The sequence below is a fragment of the Oryctolagus cuniculus genome, chromosome 12 (assembly GCF_964237555.1).
Source record: "Oryctolagus cuniculus chromosome 12, mOryCun1.1, whole genome shotgun sequence".
NCBI classification, from domain to species: domain Eukaryota; kingdom Metazoa; phylum Chordata; class Mammalia; order Lagomorpha; family Leporidae; genus Oryctolagus; species Oryctolagus cuniculus.
Window position 1 is genome coordinate 3,496,227 of NC_091443.1, and position 24,077 is coordinate 3,520,303.

At 60.7% G+C, this 24,077-nt stretch overlaps 1 long non-coding RNA gene across 13 annotated transcripts; it reads left to right on the top strand.

Annotated features, from left to right (window-relative positions):
- The first annotated feature begins 411 nt into the window (after positions 1-411).
- LOC127483847 (uncharacterized) lies at positions 412-23,052 on the top strand. 13 transcript variants are annotated; one of them, XR_011380540.1, is made up of 12 exons: positions 412-1,504; positions 3,676-3,738; positions 4,770-4,875; positions 5,011-5,212; positions 7,224-7,868; positions 8,265-9,684; positions 10,455-10,591; positions 12,136-15,153; positions 15,288-15,377; positions 22,022-22,269; positions 22,366-22,527; positions 22,788-23,052. It is a non-coding gene; the product is annotated as an uncharacterized lncRNA (long non-coding RNA). The 13 variants fall into 13 exon arrangements; XR_007910652.2 differs by having other exon boundaries at positions 3,676-5,212; positions 8,265-8,392; positions 9,617-9,684; XR_011380538.1 differs by having other exon boundaries at positions 3,676-4,875.
- The last annotated feature ends 1,025 nt before the right edge of the window (positions 23,053-24,077 follow it).

Here is a 24,077-nt window from a genome sequence, read left to right on the forward strand (position 1 = left end):
GAGGGTGAACCAACGGCAAAGGAAGACCTTTCTCTCTGTCTCTCTCTCTCACTGTCCACTCTGCCTGTCAAAAAAAAAAAAAAAAAAAAAAAAAAAAGGCACCTGCCATGCTTTGTTCAGGCTTTAAGCCCTGATCTGCCTCTGGTGCCCTGTGGTTCAAGTTCAAGTTCAAGTGTGTAAACATCCCTGGTGCTGTTTCAGCCCGAGGCATGTGTATCCTGTCCTGAAGTTTGTTGTGGCCCCTGGGCTGTGACCTGCACCTGCGCCCCTCCTCACTCCCTGCTCTGTGGGTTGAGTCCCCCACCCCCAATCCGTGTGGTTCCGTGAGAGGCGCACGGCCTGACACCCCCATGCGTGGTCCGTGTCTAACCCTCCCTCCTCTTTGTGACCTCACTGACACCTCCAGCCCGCCCCCGCAGTGTGTTCCACAGGGGCCTCCCCTGGTCCTCAGATCACAAACAGACGGTTTCTTAGGTTTTTTGGGCTCTTTTCCCTCCATGCCTGCTGGCACTTCTGGGCCTTGGGCTGTGTAGGATTTGAGAAGGTCACCACGATGCGGGTGCGGGAACTTGGGGCCTCTGTGGTGACCCCGTACTGCCTGGCTGTGACGGACGGTCTGAGAGCCGTGGCCTTTGTGTGGAGCTGGCAGAAGCAGCTCCTGTTCACGGGCACTCGGGACGGCTCCTCGTGCAGAGGCCTGGGGGCCGTGCGCCGGGCCTTGTCCCCTGTGGGGACCCTGAGCCGGCAAGCCCCCGCCGAGGTGAGGTGACTTCGACGCCCCCTTGGCCTCAGCCCCCTCCCCCGCCAGGGGCCCTGGGGGATTTCATCAGGCTTCAGACAATGGCCCTGCTCTAGTGAAACTGACGGAGGAAGAGGCTAGGGCCACAGCTGCCAACTCCCAGCTCCACAAACTCAAAGTTAAGTGGGAACACTTTGGGGAAGGAGAAATAGCCCCACACAGAAAGCACGCCCACCTGGTGGGTGGGGCCGGGCCACGGCCGCCTCGCTGGCTCTGTGCACCGTCAGTATACTTTCCAGTTTTTGCCTTAGGAACCACTCACTGAGATTCTTCAATGACAGAGCGACCAGCTTGGACACGTTCCTGGGATCTGCTGCCTGCGACTGCGCCCCTCACCCCCACCCCATTCCTTGGCCCCATGACTCGTTCTATTTTGATGACCCTGCCATTCTGTGACTTTGGGTAAGAGGCCCTTATTCTAGGGATTTCTATCCCATTTTATGAACAAGCCAGGAGAATTCAGAGGGGTGAACTCTGAAAGGTTTGCAAGTGGAGCCGTCACGTCTCTTGTCCGATGCATCCAAGTCGGATGGCCCAGGTGATTCCTGGAGACAGCAGGATCCCCTGTCCCCCTCACCAGCCAGGGGAGCGCCACCCTCATCCTGGCCCTGGGGACCCTCGGCTGAGTCTTGCTTTTCTCCGGAAAGAAAGTGTGCAGGAGAGGAGTGCGACCTGGGACTCGTTCTTCCGTTCAGCGGATGTGGGGTGAGCGTGGTGCCGTCGGTCACTTGGTCTCCGTTTTAATGCCGCACCACAACATTGCAAAGTTACGTGTGTGTCCGCAGGGCTCGGCTGAACTGGCCGTGCTGACTCGGCGCAGAGGGAACAGCCACTCCCAAGTGCCCCATGGTGGGGGGTGCTGGGTGGTGGGCTCAGACGAGGTCCCACCTGCAGCCCAGCACCGCAGGAAGTTCCCTCCCCAGAGCTGGGGCATCAGCTGTGGCGGGAGGGTGAGAGCGTCAGTTTGGGACCTGCTGACGCCCAGCCGTGGGAGCAAAGAGTTTGAGCCTTGGGTGCGCATCCTTAGGGTGGCGATAGCACCACTCACCCCTGTGTTCATCAACAAGCACACGTGTGCCCCGCCGAGGACAGACGCTGCGCTCAGCTCTGGGGCCATGGCGCCCCTGCCTGTGCACAGCCTGGTGCCCGATGGAGGGGCAGACACGGAGCTTCAGGCTCCCCGAGTTTGGACCTCACTTGTGCTGGGAAAGTTTCCCAGGAATGAGACAGAGGGTGACGTCTGAGGTGGGGGCTGCAGGACGGGGAGGTGGCAGGGGGAGTGGGGTGGGAGGCAGGTGGGGGGAGCCATGTGCGAAGCCCCCTGGGTGTGGTGGTGGTGGGGAGGGCACAGCCCACCACTGGAGTGAGGCAACGGTGGTTTCCAAATTTGCGGGAAACTAAGAATCAGCCTGGGACACTGAAAAGTCCTGATGCCTGGAGTGCTTAGCCTGGGGCAGGGATGTGGCCAGGGGGGGCGGGCACCATGGCAGGAAGGGCCCAGGCCTTTGTCCTAAAGGCAGGCGGGGACCTTGTGGGGGGGGGAGGCAGTGGGAACACGGGTGCTTTGCGAGGGTCTCTGGCGGCTGAGTTGAGTGGACAGGGCTGAGGAGGGCTTGGTCGGGGGAGGAGGTAGGGACAGAGTCGAGGGGACGAAGGCTGAGCTCAAGGGGCCGGGGCGAGGGAGTGCCCAGGGCTGGGATTCTGTGCGTGTGCAGAGGTCGGGGGAGGCCGGCTTTGGGGAAGAGGGTTTGGCTTTGACCTGAGCTCGCTGCCAATGACCCAGCCCACGGCCCACTGTGGCCTCGGCAAGGGGCCCCCGGGTCTGGGGCCGGAGCGGGGCCTCCAAGACTACTTGGACACATAAGTTCTTCGTTCCTTTCCACGCGGTCACTTTCGTCCTGTTTGCAGCTCTGCTGTCCCTGGTGGCCACCACGCCTTCCGTTCCCATCCCTGCTGCGGGGGAGGGGGAGCAGGGCTGTGCATGGGGACCGGAGCCCTGCCAGGAGGGTGCCGGCTTCCCCGGGCCTTCAGCCCCTGTCTCCGCCGCTGTAACTGGGCCTGCAGCCACCCCGCCGTTCTGCTCGCCAAGGACGGGGACAGACAGCAGGCACCCTAATCATTGGCATTCCTGCCCGCTTTCCCCAGCCGACGGCCACGGCTGCTTCCGTGGCTCAGGGCCAAGGGCGAGACGGAGCTCCCGCAGCAGCCGCGGTTACGGGGAGCAGTGGCAGGGAGAAAGGGAAGCTTTGTTTGCTTGTGGCTCCTGGAGAGTCCAGGGCAAACAAATCTGCCTCCGCGGAGCTGAGCTCCCCCATAGACTCTCAGCCTTGTCCATCTCTGGGTGCCTGGCCGGGCAACGTGTCCTTCATGGTGCAAGTCCTGAGTGCCTGCTGTGCTGAGAGTTGCCATCAAACCCCTAAGGTACTGTGTGTGTGTGCGCATGCATGTGTCTGTGCATGTGTGTCTCTGTGTGTGCACGAATGTCCATGTGTGCATGAATGTCTGTGTGTGCATGTGTGTCTGTGTCCATGCATGTGCATGTGTGCATGTGTGTCTCTGTGTGTGCACGAATGTCCGTGTGTGCATGAATGTCTGTGTATGCATGCATCTATGCACATGTGTGTGCATGTGTGTGTGCACTCACCTGTGAGTACATGTGGGAGACTGCATAAGATGGCCCTGATTCCTCTCCCCTGCTGAGTCACCTGTTTGGGAGTTGCTGCTCCTTTCCACCAGAGGAGGGGCCGTGACCTCGTGGTGTCAGCCCACGTGACGGAGGAGAAGGCCCACAGACTGTGTACGCTGAGGCCCACTCTCTTGCTGCTCTTGGGGTCCTGCTGGCCTATGGGATGCTACGTTCTCTCCTCTCCCCTCAGACAACGTCAGGCCAATGCCAGGTCCACCAGCGAGGTGTCTGCAACCAGCTGGATCTGCCACAGGTGACTCATTCGGCCGTCGCTGCCTCACATGGGCCCGGCCATGCACTAAAGATACGAGGCCACTGGAAGAGATGCACTGATGGCCCTGGTGGTCCGTGTCGGGGTGGAGGCCTAGGTAGGATCAGTCACCCACAGGATAAGCTAAGGCTAGGACCAGTCCAGAGATGAGAGGAGGTGCCACTCCACCCCAGGGCTCGGCAAGTAGGGGCTGGGGCTGGGGCTGTGGCCAGGGAAGATGGCCTGGGTGCTATTGGCATGGAAATCTGAGAGGAATGGGCCATCCCAGGTGGAGGAGGGGGACCGGAGCGTTCTGGGCGAGTCTTCGAAGGTCAGACAAGGGGCCTGTTCCATGGAGTCAGAGCAGGCTGGCAGGGAGGGGGCAGTTGGGGGCGAGGCCCAAGAACCAGCTGGGGCCCAGCGACCCAGGCCTTTCTCCACCCAGCCCTGGGCTGCAGAAGGAGCCTGATGCGGGGAGAGCAGCCCCTGTGCTGGCCAGGCAGCTGGCTGGGGCTGGCTCAGATGCAGGGCTGCTTGGAGGCGGCCGGCGCTGTCCAGGCGGGAGGGGCTGTCTTAGGTCAGGTGCTGAGTCTGGGAGCTCTGCAGGGCTGGATCGGACCCCGGATTGGGGGGCTGGGCCTGGGAGCAGGAAGCCTGCAGCCCGGTGCTGAGGCCTGAGGCCGAACCCTGGGGAGGGACTGCTGACGACACTGGCATCTTCTCACGCTTCCTGTGATGAGAACACGGAAAATCAACCCTCTCTTTTCACAAGTTGTTCACTTATTTGAAAGGCAGAGTGACAGAGAGAAAAGGAGGGAGGGAGAGAGGAGAGGGCCTAGGTGTCTACAGCAGCTGGGCCCGGGCCCAGTACTGGGACTCAAGCGCTTGGCCGTCACTGCTGCCTCCCGGGCGCGCACTGTCAGCCCCAGAAGCAGGTCTGGGACTCTGAGTAGGCTCTGCAGTAGGGGTACGGCTGACCCAAGCACCGTCCCAGCCGGGCACCAGGCGCCCAGCCCCCAATCTCTCTCTGCCAGCCTTTAGGGACACAGCGCGTTATCAGCTGTCATTCAACGTCAAGGCCGTGCAGTAACGAACCTCTTGAACTTGTCCGTCTGGTCTCTCTGAAGCTGTGACTGGCAGGTGCCAGGCCCTCTCTGCTTCTGTGGCTCTGACTGTCGCAGACCCCACGTCTAACTGGGATCATCAGTGTCTGTCTGTCGGGGCCAGATGTCCACGTTCAGGAGTCTCCTAACCCGTCACCCTCTGCCTCATTAGGGCTTCGAGTGGACGGCATGGCCTTCTACATTGTACCCCACGGGTGGGGCAGGCGTTGTTGTCATCACAGCTCTCAGAGGGAAGGAGACCCAGAGGTCAAGGCTCTCGTCCCAGAGCTGGCAGAGCAAAGGATGTGCGTTGGCGTCGGCGCCTCCTGACTACCACCCGCCGTGCGCCCAGTGTGTGCGGGGCTCCTCTCCAGGTGAGAACTCCTGTGGTTGTCCTCCCGCTCTGGGAAATTCGGATCCCACCAAGTGTGATGGACGTGGGAGACACAGGAGCCTCCAAGCACGGGGCAGATCAGATTGGGCAACAGGTCAGGTGAGCAGAGACGCTTCTCCACTGTGGGGCTGCATCCCTATAAACCCCACAAATCGTGCAGCGTGAGTACCGGATTCAGAACGTGCAGGGAGACGCCCAGCCTACCCTCAGTCACGGCTGCGCCTCACCGCCAGCCGTGTGCTCAGCCCACTCCCAGGGAGCCTGTGTCTGCTCCACATCGTCTCACTCAGAGCCTGCTTCTTGTAACAAAGAATTCGCTGTGTCCTGCCGTGTAGCGAGGGCTCTGCTGAGAGTGGACAGCAGAAGGGTTGAATAGATAACGCTCTCGCACCATTGCAACGTCAGGAAATCAGAAGTCAAACCCTCGTGGCGCAGGGACGTAGCTGAGAGCCGCACACAGCCAGGTGCCTGGATGAGGCTGTTCTCTGTCGAGGTTGGGAGTCACCAGCAACCAGGGACGGGGGGCTGGCAAGGCAGCGGCAGGCACGTGGAGGACATTGGAGGTTCACCGTGTCTTCTAACCAGAGGAAACAGATCGATCGCCACCCAGCACACAGGTGGGTCTTGTGAACACAGTGCTTCGGGGAACTCCAGGGAGCCGACCGAATCTTTCATGCCGTCTGTGGCGATTAAAAGCACACTTCAGGAATGCATCGACCGTCGGGGACTACACGCAGACGCTGCACGGGTGGCAGGATGAAATGCTCGCCTGTGGGCCGGGAGGCTGCAGAAAGTGGAGCTGGGTCCGGAGTGAAAACGGCAGAAATAACATCGTGCAGGACTGTGTACGCCGAGCCATCGAACCCTCAGCAGCTGAGGTTCAAAAAGGCGCACAACCAAAAAGCCCTTCTGTTTGTGTGGCATTTTCCTGGGCTTGGGAAGGCGCCTACGCCTAAATCATCAAGATCCCCCATGATGCTGCTGGACTTCGACAGCCTGTCCCCCCAGGAGATGGGGCCCAGAGAAGTTAAGCGGCTTTCCTGGAGTCACAGAGCTGGGAGGTGGCAACCTGGTGACCTGGAACTGGGACTCCTGACCCGCGTGCGGGGTCTCAGGGCCCCCGGAGTCCCACTACACCAAAGGGACCTCAGAACTGCCTGTGATTTGTTCGCTCCCAGCTGTCTCCCCTGCTTGTGTCTTGTGTAGGTTTCGTTTGTCACCGGGCGAGGAATTTTGCAATCTGTTGCAGGTTGCAAGTCGGTGGTTGCCAGCGCAACGGCGTGGTGTGCCGGATTCTCGCTTAAATGTGCCTTTAGATGAGCATTCGCAATTTCAAAATGAACCGAGGCTCGACTGGAGTCTCCTTCCCCTGCCACTCAGCGATGACTGCTGTGGGAGGCTGGCCCTGTTCTCCCAGATCCTTCTCGCCCAAGGAGGGAAAAGTCGGCTTCCCCCTGCAGCGAGGAAAAGACGCGGCACCTGCCGCTGGCTGGGCTCTCGGCCGCTGTCATTCGGAGAAGATGCGAGGGGTCAGCCACGTTGGAGGAGGGGGCTCCCAAGCCGGGGGTTCAGAGCGGCTTGCATTGGCCTCCGTAGAGCAACTTTGCGTTTCTAGACGCAGCTGCACTCTGCAGGCCGGAAGCCGAGTTCCCTGGAGGGGGACACGCTCAGTGTTTTCGACATATGTGAAGGCAGGACCGGGGGTGGGCGGTGAGTTTGCTTGAAGAGAATTCCAGTGACGGATTTAGCTCTGTGTCTGAGAAACATTCCCATCAAAGAGAGATTCCTGGTTGCCACAGGACCGGGGCCCCTGCGGGTTGCCCCTGTGCCGGTGACGAGGCGCCGTCCTTTCTGGGTGGTGGGACAAGAGGGGCGCAGCAGCAGCACTGGAGGCCTATGTGGTGTTACGGACACGGGCTGGCTTGGGGGTCCGCCTGCCAAGCACAGACACTGTGTTTTTAGTGTATGTCCGTACCCTGTTCTTCTTCCAGTTTTCCGCCTCTACTGGGTTGAATAGCGCCCTCCCCTGCAGGACGAGGCTCGGAACGCGGGGTCCCAGCTGACGTCATTCGTGAGGACGCGGTCACACTGGACGCAGCCTGGTGCTGATGCCGTCATACAAAAGCCGTGCGAGGACACGGCGGGATCCACAGAGAGGGGGCGGTGGGGGCAGAGGTGGGAGGGACACAGGCACAGGTGGAAGCAGTGGCACAGCCGTACCAAGGTCTAGCCTGCCCCCCCCCCCCCCCGGGGCCGGGAGAGAGGCCTGGGACGAAGCCCTTCAGGCCCTGCAGCGGGGCTTTGAACTTGTGGCTTCCAGGACCACGAGGAAATAGGCCTCTGTTGGGGAAGCCGCCTGGCTATGACCGCCCTTGGAACCTCCTGTTGGCCCTGTCTGGGTGGGGGTTGGGCCCCCTCCCCGCCCCTGGAGTGGACCGGGCACACAGGGCTGAGCAGGCCCCTCAGTGACAGGCGCAGCACCCACTCCCGCCCCAGTAAGAACGAGCTCCAAGACCTTTCTGGATTGTTCCGCGAGAGGAGCTTTGCTCAGCCGGTCCGGCCCACCTGCGGCCTTTTGGTCACTTCTGTGGCTGCACACAGAGCCTGCCCGAGAGGAAAGAACCGAGACGGGGGAGGTGCGTTCCTGGCAACCTCCCGCAGGCACCCAGGTCCCGCCGTGCCTGAACCAGACACGCCTCACAGTCGGAGCTGGGGTTTCTGTCAGCTCCTCCACGTGGCTTAGGGACAAACGTCGATGCCCATGCTTGTTCAGCCATTTCCCGGGGGGCTCCTGGTGGGCCCTGATGGGTTATAGTTACCACCTCCTTCCCAGAAAATCTTATTGCTCATGAGTGACAAGGGGTGGTTTGAGACTCAGAGCCCCTGGGTGTGTGGGGTCTGAAGTCCACGCTGCCACACACGATGTCGCCACGCCCCAAACCCTCCCTGCATCTCCTCACAGGGCCTTCCTCTTGCTTTCTAGTTTTTTATTTTTTTTATTTTTTTATTTTTATTTATTTTTTTTTTGACAGGCCGAGTGGACAGTGAGAGAGAGAGACAGAGAGAAAGGTCTTCCTTTGCCGTTGGTTGACCCTCCAATGGCCACCGCGGCCGGCGCGCTGAGGCCGGCACACCGCGCTGATCCGATGGCAGGAGCCAGGTACTTCTCCTGGTCTCCCATGGGGTGCAGGGCCCAAGCACTTGGGCCATCCTCCACTGCACTCCCGGGCCACAGCAGAGAGCTGGACTGGAAGAGGGGCAACCGGGACAGAATCTGGCGCCCCGACCGGGACTAGAACCCGGTGTGCCGGCGCCGCAAGGCGGAGGATTAGCCTAGTGAGCCGCAGCGCCGGCCGTATTTTGTTTTTTGAAAGATTTATTTATTTGAAAGGCCAAGTTATAGAGAGGCAGAGACAGAGAGAGAGAGAGAGAGAGAGAGAGAGAGAGAGAAAGAAAGAGAGAAAGAGAAAGAGATCTTGCATCTGCTGGTTCACTCCCCAAATGGCTGAAATGGCCAGAGCTGGGCTTATCAGAAGCAAGGAGCGAGGAGCTTCTTCCAGGTCTCCCATGTGGGTGCAGGGGCCCAAGCACCTGGGCCATCTTTCACTGCTTTCTCAGGCCATAGCAGAGAGATGGATCAGAAGTGGAGCAGCTGGGACTCGAACTAGCATCTGTATGGGATGCTGGCACTGCAGGTGGCGGCTTTTATCCGCTACGCCACAGCGCCGGCCCCTCCTTTAGAGGGGCCTTTAGAAAGCGCTACTAGGATGCAACTCAACTCCTGCCCTGGTGCAGTCAGGAGCCTGGCAGACTCCCCGCCCTCACCCCGGGCACTGATGGCTGCTCCAGCTCCCAGACAGAGATAGGTTCAGAGAGGCGCATCGCTTTCCCGTGCTGTGCAGTCAGTACTGAGCCAGGATTCGGACACGAGCCCTGCCCACCAAGGTGTGGTCCAGGCACCATCCACCCTGGCATCCCCGGGGTGGGGGAGGTGTGACTGCAGAATCCCAGCCCCCAGCATCCCCCCCCGGGGGGGGGAAGGTGCGGCTGCAGAATCCCAGCCCCCAGCATCCCTCGGGGGGAAGGTGCGACTGCAGAATCCCAGCCCCCAGCCCTCCTGGCCCTCCCAGCCCTCCCAGCCCTGCTGCACCCCCTCTGTGGGGAAGGAGACATTGGAGAAGCGATGGCGCCAGTGCCTTCAGGCGGTCTGCAGGGGAGGACCGTGTGCCACTGTGTGTGCGCCTGCAGGGCCGAGCTCCCCCATGCCAGCCGCCTGCCGTGTCGCAAGGAGCAGAGTCCTGGGGAGGGGCTGGGGAGCCCCAGCCCCCTCGGCCCGCACCCTGGACAGCTGGGCCCAGCTGGAAGGCAGCTGCTTTCTCCGCAGGGGATGGTGTCCGGATGGCTTCCCAGGCGCTCCCTGGATTCCTCTGTGAGCTGCCCTGGGAACAAAAGGTTTGCAGAGGCCACGGTGCTTTCTGGGGGGGGGGGGAGCAAAGTGGCAGCCACGTGAGTCCCGAGACACATGGGAACAGCTTCAGCCGGGAGCCAGGCGGGGCTGCGCCCGGGCTTGGCTCACAGCTGCTGCTGTTTATTTCATTTCTTAGAAAGGTGTGACCATTTACTATTTATTTATTTGAAAAGCAGAGTTAGAGAGAGAGAGAGAGAGACAGACAGCGATGCTCCCTCCGTTGATTCACTCTCCAAATGCCTGCAACGGCTGGGGTTGGGCCAGGCTGAAGCCAGGAGCCAGGAGCTTCTTCCGGGTCTCCCGTGTGGGTGCAGGGGCCCAAGCACTTGGCCCATCTTCTCCTGCTTTCCCAGCAGAGAGCTGGATGGGAGGTGGAGCAGCCGGGGCTTGAACCAGCAACCACATGGGATGCCGGCGTTTCTGGCAGCGGCTTACCTGCTATGCCACAGTGCCAGCCCCTATTTATTTTTAAAGTTTCATTATTTATCATCACTTTATTTGTAGGCAGAGAGACAGAAATCTTCCATCTGCCGCTTTCTCCCCAAATGCCCACACCAGCCAGCTGAAGCCAGGAGCCTGGAACTCCACCCAGATCTCACCCATGGGTCGCAGGGACCCAAGTACTCGAGCTGAGCCAGCAGCTCACCTGCTGTCATGTGGGGTGCCGGTGTCACAGGTGGTGGCTTATCCTGCTGTGTCCAACACCGGCCCCAAACGGAACCATTTAAGATTCTTTTTTTTTTTTTTTTGACAGGCAGAGTGGACAGTGAGAGAGAGAGACAGAGAGAGAAAAGTCTTCCTTTGCCGTTGGTTCACCCTCCAATGGCCACCGCGGCCGGCGCGCTGCGGCCGGCGCACCGCACTGATCCGATGGCAGGAGTCAGGAGCCAGGTACTTTTCCTGGTCTCCCATGGGGTGCAGGGCCCAAGCACCTGGGCCATCCTCCACTGCACTCCCTGGCCACAGCAGAGAGCTGGCCTGGAAGAGGGGCAACCGGGACAGAATCCGGCGCTCCAACCGGGACTAGAACCCAGTGTGCCGGCGCCGCTAGGCGGAGGATTAGCCTAGTGAGCCGCGGCGCCGGCCACCATTTAAGATTCTTTTCCAACCAGCCCCCCTGGGGTGCCTGGGGAGAGCCAGGGTCACCCTGGACCCCCGGCACCCAGCTCTGCCTCGCCAGTTAGGTCCTCTGAGGGGCGGAGCCAAGCCTCTCGGCATCTGTCTGACAGTGAGTTGGTGCCCCGGCTGCTCACGCCAGGGTGAAGGCGTTTTGGGGGTGACACCAATTCAAGCGCAGGTCGGCAACGGCTTTCACGTTCAGGGGACGTTTGAGACAAGCGTGAGCGTGCTGGGTCTGTCTCTTCCTGGCTCCCTCGTGCTGTCTTCATTGAGTTTTTGCCCTCTGTGCAAGTCATGCCACAGGGCATGCCAGACACCGGCTAGAGTTCCCGCTCTGCTTTTGGGGCCACCTGCCCGCCGGGAACTGGGGCCCGGGACGGCGGAGGACGGGCGTCTTTTTACCATAAACTGTCCATGCTGGGGTCTGCGCCCAGAAGTTTGCATTCAGCCCCTCCTCCTCGAATTTTTGCCCATGCGTGCTGTTGCGTTGCGTAGCTGGCACACTGGAGGTTGCTGGGTAACCAAGCGGAGGTGCAGCCCCCTTGCTGAGGCCTGGGGCTCAGACCCAGGAGCCCTGTTCCACTCTGAAGGCCCTCTTCTGGGGTCCCCAGCTCGGGAGGTCTGGGAGGGGGCTCAGCTCACCAGGGTGAGACCACAGCAGGTGCATTACCCGGCCTGGGAGGAGGCTCGGTGAGGAGGGCTGGGAGGAGGCTCAGTGAGGAGGGCTGGGAGGAGGGCTGGGAGGAGGCTCGGTGAGGAGGGCTGGGAGGAGGGCTGGGAGGAGGCTCAGTGAGGAGGGCTGGGAGGAGGGCTGGGAGGAGGCTCGGTGAGGAGGGCTGGGAGGAGGGCTGGGAGGAGGCTCGGTGAGGAGGGCTGGGAGGAGGGCTGGGAGGAGGCTCGGTGAGGAGGGCTGGGAGGAGGGCTGGGAGGATGGCTGGGAGGTGGCTCAGTGAGGAGGGCTGGGAGGAGGGCTGGGAGGAGGCTCAGTGAGGAGGGCTGCACTCGGGAGGTGCTAACGTGTACCAGCAGGAGGCGGGCAGGGTTCTGGGGGATGGAACAGCCGTGCAAGGGCTGGGGGGCGGGAAGCACCGTCACTGTTGTAGGGACTTAGGCTTAGCTGCCCCAAGGAGGAAAGCAATCAGTGGCTTAAATTAAGTGAGGGCTACCTCTTCACAAAGAAGTCCAACAGCAAGTGATCCCCGGCTTCTATGGAGGGGACCCCCTCTCCCCCCGCTTCACCAGCCCTGACATAGGACGTCTAGCCTCAAGGTCACAACATCACTGTTGGAGCTCCAGCCATGACGTCTGTATTTCAGGGGAAAGACAAGGGGCAAGAGGCTTCCCCTCCCAGCTGACCCGGCGCCCTTGAAAGCGACTCCTCAGCCGTCTCGCCCAGCACCGCCTTTCTGGCAGACCAACGGCACGCGGCACGAATCCCGAGGTCTGTTATCAGGAGAGAAGCACAGAGCGGACGCCGGCTCTGCCGCCATGGAATGTTTGGAGGAACGTCAAGTCCTTGGTGCTGCCAGACAGGGAGCGTGGTGCAGGCTCGGCGCCCGGCAGTGCAGGGAAGGGGCCGGCACGGTGGATCCCGCCATGGGGTGGGGGTCGGGGTGTGCAGGCAGCAGGCGGCATCGCCCAGCCGTCAGTCCTGATCCCCCTCCGCCCTCCTCCCCGCCTTCTCCACGTTCCCCTCTCCCTTCCCACCCCACCCTCTCCTTGAACGGCTGCAAGGTCAGAGGGAGGAGAGGTGGGGGCACCCTGGTTACCACAAGCAAGAGTGCGAGGAGCAGGACTGGGCTTGGGTACGGGGGAACTTGATGGCAGCAGGAGGGAGTGCGGGAGGCGGCTTCCACCGGGGGCCAGGATAGAGAAACCCACTTGGCGTAGGTGTGTGTCGGGGCAGGCGGTGGCGCAGTGCTGAGGCCGCCGGTTGCGATGTCGGCCTCCCACCTCAGCCTGCCTGGGTTCAAGTCCTGTCTCCGCTCCTGGTCCCGGCTCCCTGGTCGAGCACCCCTGGGGAGGCAGCAGGTGGAGGCTCAAGGAATTGGGTTCCTGCCGCCCACGTGGGAGGCCTGGACTGAGTCCCTGGTCCCCAGCTTTGGTCTGGCACAGCCCTGGCCGTTGCGGGCCTCTGGGAAGTGAGCCAGCGGATGGAAGATCTCGCTGTCTCTCTGCCTTTTATATAAACGAAATGCTTTGAAAAAAGAGGAGGTGGGGAAGGAAGAGAAGCGTTGGCTCCAGGCCATGGAGTAGCGGATGATGCAGGGACCTGTGACTGTGTCTGCAGGGAACTGGGCCTTCTGTGTTGCGTTTTAAAGATTTTATTTATTTATGTATTTATTTGAGAGGTAGAGTTACAGACAGAGAGGGGGAGAGACAGAGAGAGGTCCTCCATCTGCTGGGTCACTCCCCAAATGGCTGCAATGGCCAGAGCTGAGCCCATTGGAAGCCAGGAGCCAGGAGCTTCTTCCAGGTCTCCCAAGCAGGTGCAGGGGCCCTCTACTGCTCTCCCAGGCCGTAGCAGGGAGCTGGATCAGAAGAGGAGCAGCCGGGACACAACTGGTGCCCACGTGGATGCCGGCGCCACAGGCGGAGGCTCAGCCCACGACGCCACAGGCGGCCCTGCGCTCGCATTTTAACTGTGTCCCCTGGATGCAGGGCAGAAGCCGACAGCCCGGTCTGCTGGTGCTCCTCCAGCGAATCCCCTGCTGTCCGCTGTGTGGAATCCCCGGAGTCATTTCTTCACGCAGCACTTGGGAGGGCTGCCTGCAGCGCTCCTCTTCTCCGTGAGCGGAAGTCACCCAGCCGCCGGCCTGCCTTCCTGGCCAGGCTCCCAGGAAACATCAAGGCCCACGGCTGGGCTGCTCGTGTCCCATTTCCCCGGTAGCTAATGGCTCAGCTGACGTTTCTGTCTGAGCATGGCGGGAATCCCGGCTAGAAAGGATGAGCACCGGGTGCCTGCACCAATGGGTGCCTGGGAGTCCTCGCAGGGTGGGGGCCCCAGTAGCCACCAGGGCCTGGGTGGGAGGTGGTGTGGTCGGGGGAGAGGGCGGGCATTCACAACGTGACACCTGAATGACGGGACACCTGCTAGCACATCAATTTCACCAGCGTGAGGGCAGATGGCTGGGTGTGTGCATGGCCCTGGGGAAGACATTCACTGTCCTGGGAGCTGAGCCCTTGGGCTGCCCTTTGTCAACTTTTCCCAGGCTTAGCTATTAACTAGGGATCAGGGTCAAGAGGGGGCATCACCCAGGCTAGTCTCTTTTCTGAAATCTTTTTTTTTTTTTTAAAGATTTATTAGTTTATTTGAAAGTCAGAGTTACACACAGAGAGAAGGAGAGGCAGAGAGAGAGAGAGAGAGAGAGAGAGAGAGAGAGAGATAAAGAGTCTTACATCCCAGATGACCGCAATGGCTGGAGCTGCGCTGATCTGAAGCCAGGAGCTCCTTCTGAGTTTCCCACGAGGGTGCAGGGGCCCAAGGACTTGGGTCATCTCCTACTGCTTTCCCAGGCCATAGCAGAGAGCTGGGTCGGAAGTGGAGCATCCGGGTCTCAAACCGGCGCCCATATGGGATGCCGGCACAGCAGGTGGCGGCCTTACCTGCTACACCACAGCGCTGGCCCTGACGTCTTTTGATTTCCGTCGCGATCGCTTGTCTCCCTCACCCTGCTCTTCCTAGGGAGACCTGTTGTCTTCTAAACAAATCGAAGCCTTGCTTTGGTGGGAAGACGCTGGTCACCGTGTCACCTTCGGGGTGACAGTAAGAGGATTTGGGGGGGGGGAACCAGGCAGTCTCGGCTCCGCCCCACGCTGCCTGTCTCGTCGCCCGCTGGCCAGCTCTGTCCTGTGGGCCTCACTTCCCTCCAGGGTGCAGTAAGAATCCAACAGCCGCAGAGGTCTCTCAGTGCCGCCCTGGTGCATTGAGGTTCTCCAATAACGTGTTTCCACGCTGTGGGAATGCATGACAACGGCAGGGCTGGCTCCGGGCTCACCGTCTGAGATGCCGTCTGGGACGCCCTGTATTTGTGGCCAGGCAGAACGGTGAGAAGCTGAGACGAAAGAGGATTTCTGGAAGTATGCTCTTAGTGCAGTCTGCTGTTTCCTGTTCCCTAACCCTGTTCTCAAACGTCTTTGGCCTTGAGAATCCCTCCCCCTACCCGTGGCACCTGCTAGCAACCCGGGCCACACCACTAAGGCTGTCCAAACACAGACCGGAGAGGCCCGTCTGGGATGGTGAGCCCCGTCGGCAGCTCCCTTCTGAGTGGCAGGAGGCGAGGCTGGAAACCCACACGTGTGGCCGCCACATGGTGTTGCTGCTGATACCACGGGTGAGTCCCGCGGGTCCGCGTTTGGGGCATGAGCAGCAGACGTTGAGTCATGGGCGTATGGAAACCTTTATTCCTGTCTCCTCCCGTTGGTCCCTAATCCTTTGTAATGCCCTGGCCTCCTGATGTCACTGCAGGGGAAGCACGTTTGGACAGAAAAATGATGTAACGCCTCGAGCGCAGCTTCAAGGAGAGGCGTCCACAGCCGTGACGTCTGACAGCGGCAGGTTTGCAGGGGCCAGCACGCCCAGCTGTGTGTGTGTCCTGCGGGGGAAGCCGGGTGGTTTGCCCGTGGGCTCTGCTCCCACCCTTGGTGTCGAGCTCCCTGGGCCTCCCTGAACGGCACGTTGTCAACACTTCCTGGCTCAGCCATGGACTGGGGACCAGGGTGGAGACCCGAGGCCTGGGCTGGGCCACTTTCTGGGTCCTCCCATGGCGCCCCTCTGTCAACAGCTACCTCTTCTAAGAGAGTCCCCTTAATTTATCAAAACGATGCAAGGACCTGCTTTGATGGGCACAAGGGGAGGTCGCTGTGTCGTCTCGTGTTGCAGGGGACGTGTTAGCTTAGGCAGAGGGCTGGGCGGCTGCAGGAGGGCCACAAACCAGGAGTGCCTGCTGTGCTTGGGCGACGTCCCCAGAGCAGCCTCACGTCCTGGCTCCCGGACCAGTCATTTCCTTGTCTCTTTTCTTCTCCAACCTGCAGTTAAAGAAGTTTCTGGAACAGGCAGATGCCTCCCCGTCCCGTGACACACCTGAGCCCGCCCTCAAGACTCGCTCTCACCTGCTCCTCTCTTGCGGGCTCTGGCCGGGCTGCGTGGGCCCTGAGCCCCCCGCCAAGGGGGAAGAGAAGCAGCTTCCTATGGGGTGGCAGGGGGTGGGGGCAGGGCGTGGAGGCCCCCGGAGCCTCGGCTTTGTCCCAGGTCCCTGAGGCCCTCCAGGTTGTGCCCAGGGCTCATTCCGAGACATTTCTGCCCCAGACCCCTGCTCTGTGTCAGTCCTGGGGCCTTTTCCCTGCCGGCTGTCACGGGCCACGGGAGGCGTTTCCGAGTCTGCCGGCAAGGCATGAGGTTAGCTGATGTCGGGCTGGACCGGCCTAGGCCAGGAAGCCCCGGACAAACGTAGCTTCCCCGTAGGAAGGCGCTGCTGTGATCTCCAGGTTAAAAATCAGACGGGGAGTGGTCTAGCCTAGCGCCCAGGATGGCCGGCTTCCGGCCTGCCTGGGGTTCAGCCCCGGCGCTGGCTCCTCCTGACTCAGGCTTCCTGCGTCTGCAGACCCCCGGGAGGCAGCAGTGCCGGCTCCAGTAACGGGCCCCCGCCACCCACCTGGGAGACTTGGGCGGCGTTCCCAGCTCTCGGCTCCGTCTTGGCTGGGCCTTGGCGGTTGCTGGCAACCAGTGGGAGTGCTCTCTGTCCCTCTGCCTCTCAAATCATAAGCAAATATGAATGAATGAATTACGGGAAATTGAAGCTTCACGCGTGTCTGGGCTTGGGCTGCCGTAACAGCAGACACGCGGTCTCCTGGTGCCGAGAAGCCGATGAGCAAGGTGCTGGTGGACTCAGCGCCTGCGGGGGCCACGTCCTGCCCCCAGGTGGTCTTGCTGGGCCCTCATGAGCCGGGATGGGGAGGCAGCCCCGTGCCCTAACACCATCAAGTTGGGCGGAGGATTGCAGCCTACACATTTTGGTCTGCAGAGGGGAGGGTGAGCTGTTCTCCCAGGGGCTCCCCGAGGACACGGCGGGGAGCAGGACCCCTTCACGCCGTGAGCATGTGCAGTGCATCTGCCCCACACCGTCCCTGCCTGGCTCTGGAGCTATAGGACTGCGCAAAGCCAGGTGCGCGCTCTTTCTCCTTCAGCCTCTGGCAGGTGGGCAGTTTGACACCAGAGATCTGTCTGCCACCTTCTGTAACTTTTCCTTCTGTTCATTCATTGTTTCTTTTATTCTGTCTCGTCTTTCCTCACCTATCTACCTTTCTGTTGATCCATCCATCTCTGTATCTATGTGTCCATGTATGCATCTGTCCGTCCATCCATCCAGCTCTCCAATCATCCATCCCTCCATGCAACTCTGTATCTATATAGGTCTCTATCTATCCATCTGTCCATCCACCCATCTCTGTATCTATCTATGCAACCATCCATCCATCCATTCACCCATCTCTGTCTATCTCTTCATTCGTCCATCCATCCACCCATCTCTGTATCTATATAGGTCTCTACCTATTTTCCATACTTTGCTGGGCCTGGAGCAATAGGTCAAAACCACAGGTGCCTGTTCCCCCCAGGGACATCTGGCAAGGGCTGGGGACTGTCTCAATTGTCATAATGGGATGAGGCTGGGGAAGGCCATCACTGGCCTACGTGCACAGGACACGCCCCCCACAAGGAATTTTCTAGCCCAAATGTCAGCGGGACCAAGACTGAAGTGGAATTTCCAAAAGTTCTTGGTTGTTGGGAGCCAACAGCGCTGGGGTCTGCGTGGAGTAAACCAAAGAAAACAGGACACTCTATTAAGCTCGGTGACTCAGAGACATGAAGAGGAGAAAGGATTACTGGGAAAAGTCATTTTCCTTAAAGGCAGAATGTGTTCATTGCAGAAGTTATGAGCAAGAGAAAAGAGAGAAGACAGTCAGGCACCCAGAGAGCTCCCTGGGGCTTCTTTCTGAGCGCTGTTCAGTGCACGCACACACACACACACACACACACACACACACACACACTCCCCCTGCAGCTAAACAGCAGCGTATATGCAAAAGGGGCTGAGTCTGGGGACAGACAGGCTCTCCCCGCTGTGCCCAAGGGTGGGTGGGGTGAGCACGTGTGGGAGGGCGGAGGCAGAGCCACGCCCTGTGTCCCTGGCACAGGTGAGATGTGCTGGGGCCGTGCAAGGCAGGAGGACCGGGAGGACCTGGGTGGTGGGGTGGCAGAGGGCCAGGGAGGGCAGGCGTGACACGAGGTGGCTCAGGCCCTTGACCGTTAGCCGTGCCACGGGGCCCCCTGGCCGGTCCCTCCATGAGAATGCTCAGTGTGCTTGGATTTCTTATGGAAAATGTGTGTGGGGTGGGGAGGGGAGGTCTGGGCTGCTGCTGAGCCCTGCAATCAGGTGCCATGTCACAGGGGTGTGCACACACATATGTAGGACGTGCGTGTGTGCATTTGTGACGGATACAAAATGACATTATGTAGTCTGTCAGGCACTCTTTACAATATTTTGTGACTATCTTTCCATCATATGAAATATACCACTGCATATTGATTTTTTTTTTACAGGCAGAGTGGACAGTGAGACAGAGAGAGACAGAGAGAAAGGTCTTCCTTTGCCGTTGGTTCACCCTGCAATGGCCTCTGCGGCTGGCGCGCTGCAGCCGGTGCACCGTGCCTATCTGAAGGCAGGAGCCAGGAGCCAGGTGCTTCTCCTGGTCTCCCATGGGGTACAGGGTCCAAGCATCTGGGCCATCCTCCACTGCACTCCCTGGCCACAGCAGAGAGCTGGCCTGGAAGAGGGGCAACCAGGACAGAATCCGGTGCCCCGACCGGGACTAGAACCTGGTGTGCCGGCGCCGCTAGGCAGAGGATTAGCCTAGTGAGCCGCGGCACCGGCCTACATATTGATTTATTTATTTGCAAGGCAGAGAGAGAGAGAGAGAGAGAGAGAGAGAGAGAGAGAGATCTTCCATATGCCAGTTTGCTACCAAATGCCTGCAACGGCTGGGGCTTGGCCAGGCTGAAGCCAGGAGTCTAGAATTGTTCTGTGCATCCTATGTGTGTGGCAGGGACCCAAGTACTTGAGCCACCCCCGCTGCTTTCCCAGCGTGCATCAGCAGGAACCCAGGCTCTCTGACCTGGGACATGGGTGTCCCCCTGGTGTCCTCACCACTGCGCCAAGCTCCTGCCCTTACGTTGTGTGCGTGGTTGCTCAGCAGTGTGCCACCCTCATGAGATAAGTTCCCTACTCTGCACATCCGTCTTTCTAGCGTGTCCTTCCCTGTGGCTGTTCTCAGTCCCCTCCGGCTGGTGCGACTCCTTGCTGTGGGGAGAGCTGTGTGCACTGCCGCAGGCTTAGCCCTCTGTGTCTTCGTAGCAAGGGGCAGGCGGCCACGCAGTCTCAGGCAAGGCCGGTGCCCTTCCCTCTGCACCTGGGCCCTGGGTGTGGACCGGCAGGTAGATGCACCTAATTCAAGCCCTTCTGGGACCCCTCGGAGCAGGTGTGAGCCCAGAATCTGTAACTGACAGAGAGAGGGCCGCCCCCTGCAAGCGCAGGTGGGGAGTGCTGGGCTGGTGGCAGCAGCAGCCGGCACATCCTGGCTCCGCCCCTGCCCGCTAGTGCGCGGGGCTCCGACTTCTCAGCACAGTCCTTGCCGGGTCCACGTGTGCAGGCAGAGGCGGGGTGAGGCCACCCTCTGCTGCCACTCCTGCACGCGGAGACCTTGCAGTCACACAGGCTTGGGCGTGCTCAGAAGCCCCCGTGACGCCCACTGACGGGAGAGGCCGAGGCCACGCCTTCTCAGCAGCTTCCTACTGCCCGGTGGGGCGTGGCCTCCACGTGCGGGCGTCAGGGGAGGGGAGCACCGCCCCTGCCTGGCTGGGGGGTCTCGGCCTGAGGTCACAGGTGGCCCTGGTGGCTTCTGGTGTGGGGTTGCAGCTGTGACTATCCCCACAGCTGCAGCTCCTGCTGTTTGTCTCTGAGAGCCTTAGGGAGGGGGTGGCCGCCTCCACGCACCTGCTGGGAGCCGGCTCGGGGACAGTTCTAGGACAACGAGGGAGAGTTTCCAGTTGTGGACTAAAAATGTCAACAGGGAGGGAGGGAGGGAGGGAGGGAGGGGGAGGGACACAGGCAGGCAGGAGGACCCTGAGGGTCTCGGCGCTTGGTAAGGGAGGTGGGTAGCTCCGGCTTTGTCTCAGCTCTGATGGACTCGAGTTCCTTCCCACTGCTGCGCTCACAGCTCGCTCTCCAGGGCTTCCACGAGCGCAGGGAGATGGACCTGCCTGGGTTCTCGGGGAACGCTGGTCCTGTGCTCGGCAGCCAGGCCGCAGGGCCGGGTGGGGCGGGGTAAAGGAGCTGCCTGTCGTGGGCACCAGCAGCACCCTGCGCGGTGAGAAGGCAGGAGAAGAGCCGTCTCCATGGAGACACAGGGGACAGGGCCTGGGATGGCCACAGTCAGTGCCGGGGGAGGCGGCCGCCCCTGGCGCCTTCTCCCCGTTCTTGCTCGCCCGTCACTTGTTCTCGGGGAAGCAGGCCAGTGCCAGGCGCTCCTCTGTCACCTCCCACCGCAGGTAGGTGCCGGCTGTCTGCCCAGTGACCGGAGGAGGTGCAGGTTTGGTGAGCGATGACCTGGAACCAAAGCATCGGTAGCGAGATGCCACGTGCTTGCCATGTCACTGCGTCTTGCCACGCTGTGGGGGGTGGTCCTCACTAGCACCATTCTAGACGCGGGGAGACTGAGGCTTGGAGGTCACGGCTCCCGCTCACGTCCACGTGCCCATGAACAGCCCTGGAGTTACAACTGCTTCACACCGGCTGCAAGCAAGGGTTTGGTGGGTTTTGGATGTCATGGTTAAGCTGTTCAAAAGCCACAGCCTGGAAGGGCCTTTTCTTCGTGGACGGAAGGGGCCCCGGCCGCCGTCCCTGTGCCTCCGTCTGCCCTGCCGTCTGCTTTCTCAGGAAAACACCTCCCCGCTTCTCCTGACATCCATCCAGCCCGGCACAGTCACACCGCGCCAGGCTGGGTGGGGTGAGGGTGACCAGCGCACCTGGAGCACACAGCTGGGTGGGCGCGGAGCTGGCTGCGGCTTTGTCCTCAGTGCGGTCAGACCGTTGGGTCTGTGCTATGGCCTGATTCAGAAGGAAGTGAGGGGACACAGACCGAGGCCGAGAGCCAGCTCCTCCCCTGCCCGTGAGGCACGGCGGCGGAGCTGCGTGGTCATCCTGGAGGTGCCCTCTCTCTGACCCAGCGTTTTCTCCAGGGGAAGTCAGGGCAGAGCCAAGGCGTCCCCTGCCGAACGCTTCCTCCTCCCCCTTTCCCGCTGGGATCGCACCGCCTAACTGGCAGCTGGGAGCCTGAAGCGATAGAGGTGCCGTGGCCACACCCCAGGGTGCCGTCTCCTCCAGACACGTTCCAGCTTTGATTGACGGGCACAGTTCTTTCCCCAAAGTCCTTTTATTCTTTGTGACTGCTCAGAATGGAAGCTGGTGCGAGGCTGGAGACGGGTGCCTGCACGCTGCCTCCCTTCTTCTGTCGGAAGACACAACGGCGACGAGTTTTGCCTAAAGAGCTTGAGTGGCTTTTCTTTACGATTCTAGAATCAGGCGGCCCTCGGGCCAACAGGTTCAGAGCTGTGGTCTGAGGCCTCTAGACAGCGTGCACGCCTGAGCGTGGGAGCAAGCGTCCGAGACAGCCCCGCTGGCCACAGCTCCGCGGTCACGGTCACGTCTCCACGGGCACCGTGATTGGCTGAGACATTTTCTGCTTGTTGGGAACCTGCGCCCCACGCTGGGCTCAGCTCCTTCATGCACCGACTCAAGCTGGGGCTCGTTTCACGGGGGCTGATGCGTGGGGACAGCGGGGGCCGCATGTAGCCAACTGCATGTCGCAAATCCCTTACGGTTCTTCCCTGGGACCCTGCAGCTTTGTGGAACACACTTAGGGAACCCCTGATACACTCCAGCACAGGTTTCTGTCTTTCTTTAAGATTTATTTATTTGAAAGGCAGAGTTACTGAGACGAGAGAGAGAGAGAGAGAGAGAGAGATCTTCAATGTGCCGATTCACTTCCCAAGTGGCCACACGGCCAGGGCTGGGCCAGGCTGAAGCCAGGGTCTCCCACTGGGTGCAGGGGCTCAGGCACTCAGGCCATCTTCCACTGCTTTCCCAGGCACAGGAGCAGGGAGCTGGATCGGAAGTGGAGCAGTGGGGGTGTGAACCAGCGCCATATGGGAGATGCTGCTGCCGCCAGCCATGGCTTAACCCGGTGATCCACAGCACCGGCCCCATCAGCACCTACTGCTTAAAGAAGACAGGTGCGAGATGAGTCATTTCAGTCTACGTTGAAGCAATGGCTCCTTCCAGACCTTCCATAAACAGAGCTCCGAGCGGTGTAGTAGCCATTTTGCCCAGGCCCAGGTGGGAGGGGCTGCTGTGCTGTGAGCTGTGGGTGGTGACTCCCCATGCTGTGTGTGTGCGTGGGATGTGGCCAGTGTCAACCGTGCTGTGTCACAGGCCCTGGATAAGATGCAGCTGGCAGAACCCTCACCTCCGCGTCCTCCCATCCATCCCAGACCGACTGTGAGGTGAACAACAGGCCCCGCCCAGGCGGGGACCCTCTGTGGAGTGCCCGCTTGGGGGCTCTCAACTCTGAGTCGTCCAAACAAGGGGGATCTGGTGAGCTGTCAGGCCGGGAGCCTTGGGGGACAGGGCGTCTGTGTCGCAGGGAAGGCCCTGCAATAGTGGGGTGGGAGGGGCTTGGTTAAAACAGAGGCAACCCAAACAGAGCCCGGGCTTTAGTCAGCAGTCACGCTAGTGAACGCTGTGCGTGATGGGGCTCTAGTTACTGTCGCTGCAGCTCCCCCTGTAAATCCCAAGCAATCCTGAAACTCAACGTTTATTTTAAAATGGCCGATGCCACGCCTTAATATTTCCAGTGTACAACAAGGGCTTACAAAATTCAGTCTGGACCTGTCTGGCCGTCCACGGTGGTGAAATGGATTTGAAATCCTGGGACGTGCACTCCAGGTCTCTCTCTCCAGCTTGGGGCCCTGAGCAAGGTCACACTTGGCAACACCTGTACGGGGGCATTTCAGGAAGTCCACGGCAAACGGAGCAAACATGGAAATTCATACATTTAGAAATCCGTGCATTGCAGAAGTCTTCAAAAAGTTCATGGAAAATAAGATTTTGGAAAATTAAACGTGGATTTCATTTTTTTTTGCACCAAAACAAGCTTGTCTTTCAATCCCGTGCTTCCCCTAACTTTTGGAAGTGCCCTCAGGACAGTGGGAGGCCGGGCTCTTCCAGGCTGTGGCACAGAGCCTGGCATGGCAGAGTGAGCTTCTGTCTCCATCACCGAGGCTGGGTGGAGCTGGATGGGGCCGCCCCTCCCCTGGTCCCCGAGCACTGAGTTCCCAGCCTGGTTCCCAACGGCCGCCTGGACTCCTCCAGCACCCACCAGGCTGTGGCCACGTTTCTCCCAGGTGTCCCCGGGGTTCACGGTAGTTGGGTCCATAACCTTCTCTGGTTGTGGCTGCTCGAAGCCCTTGAGGCCTCCAGAGGGGAGTGAGAACCCTTCCCCTATTCCAGGCCTGTCCACTTCCTGCGCCCCCGAGTGATGTCCCTGCCCCCAGGGGACGCTCCCTGAGGAGGAAGCCTCTGTGTGCACGAGGGTGGGGGAGGTGAACGGAGTGGGACAGGGGCGCTCCTCGCCCCGGGAGGGAAAGAGTTACCGTTCTGGGCGGGCCCCACCAGCCCTGTGACTCTCAGAGTCCCCTGGCTCGCCCTGGACTTCAGCTTCCTACCTGCAAATCGGGAGGAGGGAGGGGGGCACTGCCAGAGACAGCCCTGCAGTCCAGCAGTGAACCAGGAGCACAGCGGGAGTCGGACACGGAATCCTGGCCGGTGCCCCACCCTGGGGCTCGCCCGACCTGAGGGTGCTCACCTGCCCTGGGGTTCGCCCTGCTCGGACATGGAATCCTGGCCAGTACCCCGCCCTGGGGCTCGCCCTGCCCTGGGGGTGTTCACACTGCCCTGGGGGTGCTCACGCTGCCCTGGGGGTGTTCACCCTGCTCTGGGGGTGCTCACGCTGCCCTGGGGGTGCTTGCCCTGCCCTGGGGGTGCCCGCCCTGCTCTGGGGGTGCTCACACTTCTCTGGGGGTGCTCGCCCTACTCTGGGGGTGCTCGCCCTGCCCTGGGGGTGCTCACCCTGCCCTGGGGGTGCT